The following is a 1462-nucleotide window of genomic DNA, read 5'->3' as shown; positions in this document are numbered from 1 at the left end:
GCTGACACCCAAAACTTGAAGGTAGAGGCACCTTAAGAACTAAATCAAAGTATTCTCTTTTGATCATTTGACATCTCTGCTAAAGACTTTATTTTGTTTTTTATATTTTTATTTTTATTTATTTATTTTTATATGGTTCTAAGGATTGAACCTAGGACCTCATGCATAAGAGGAAAGCACTCTACCACTGAGCTACAATCCCAGCCCTAAAGATTTTCTTGATAGGTAGTTTCTGAAACCAAAGGACCAAATACTGGCTGAAGGCAGCACAAGAAAGTGTTTGATTAACATATTAAAAAATTCAAAGCTGAATATCATGACAGTGGCTCTATCTAAAATTCAACTAAAGTGGCTCAGTGGGTGATTGAGCAGCCACGCACAGTAGCAATGGTTTTTGGATGCATTGGGATAGATATATCTGGGGAATCCTGAAGAGAAAAGCTGCTGGAGCCCATTTGGATACTCATTGCCATGAGCAGAATGAGAAGCCTAAAGGAAGTTGTGCTGCATGCATCACTGAAGGCAAGAGGTCCTGTACAGTTAATCATCTTGCTGCCATTTGTTATTAAAAGGAAAAACATCCAGATCTGGAAAATAACTGGATGTTGATAGAACAAACCAAGAGGTGTTTTTTTTTTTTTTTCATTCAATATGAAAACTGACCAAGCTTCTGAAAACAGCAGGATTTTCACTTTGAATCCATCTGCATCCTTTATTAGCCAGTTCTATGAGGAATCATTGATGAAAATCATGCTTTATGGTGACATACTGTTTGGAAATGAAACACAAGGTGCTACTTTGGCTAGAGGACAAGGCTTTGGGACCAAAGACATTAACGAGAGCTGGAAAGATATAAACCCTGTGAAATATGACCTCAGAGAGACAGTGAATCGTGATCTTTATCCAAGGGAGAGATGATAGTATTGTTAATGGCAACAGAAAGTGAAGTTGCTGCATTTGCTATCTTGAATCAAGACTGGAAAGAAATTATTGACACCAGTAGAGCTGGAGATGCATCTACTGGAAGTTTTGTCTTTGCGGGTCTCTGACAAACCTCTGACTGAATGCATCTATAAAGGCCACTAAGCAGCAAGCATTGTAACTAGGTGGCCAGGTAGCACCTTTCCTAAGAAGCCAGATTTCCACTGAGGGTAAAGCAGCAAACACAAGCTCAGGAGCACAGATACTGCCTTGATTGCTTTCTGAAAACTCTTCTTATGAAGAAGAAAATTATCTGCCATCTTTTTCTATTATAATACTGTTTGTTCTTAATTTAAATGGTACAGGAATGCTTGATGACTCTTTAGCTTCTCCACAACTTAAAATATGATGCTTATTTCCATAGTTTTTTTAGTGCTTCTTGAATGTCAATGAAACAGCAATATAACATTCCCATTAAATTTTTTATTTATTTCGTTTTCAATTACTTTGTAAATTCATGTGTGTTTAGTAATTCATGTGT

At 36.9% G+C, this 1462-nt stretch overlaps 1 pseudogene across 1 annotated transcript; it reads left to right on the top strand.

The window, feature by feature from the left end:
• The first annotated feature begins 300 nt into the window (after positions 1 to 300).
• LOC308658284 (adenosine kinase-like) lies at positions 301 to 1149 on the top strand (annotated as a pseudogene). The gene has a single exon. The product of its transcript is annotated as an adenosine kinase-like (transcript).
• Positions 1150 to 1462: the final 313 nt, after the last annotated feature.

The sequence above is a fragment of the Spermophilus citellus genome (assembly GCF_964194105.1).
Source record: "Spermophilus citellus genome assembly, chromosome: 10".
NCBI classification, from domain to species: domain Eukaryota; kingdom Metazoa; phylum Chordata; class Mammalia; order Rodentia; family Sciuridae; genus Spermophilus; species Spermophilus citellus.
Note: the sequence above shows the minus strand (reverse complement) of the source record. Positions and strands in the feature narration are given on the sequence as shown.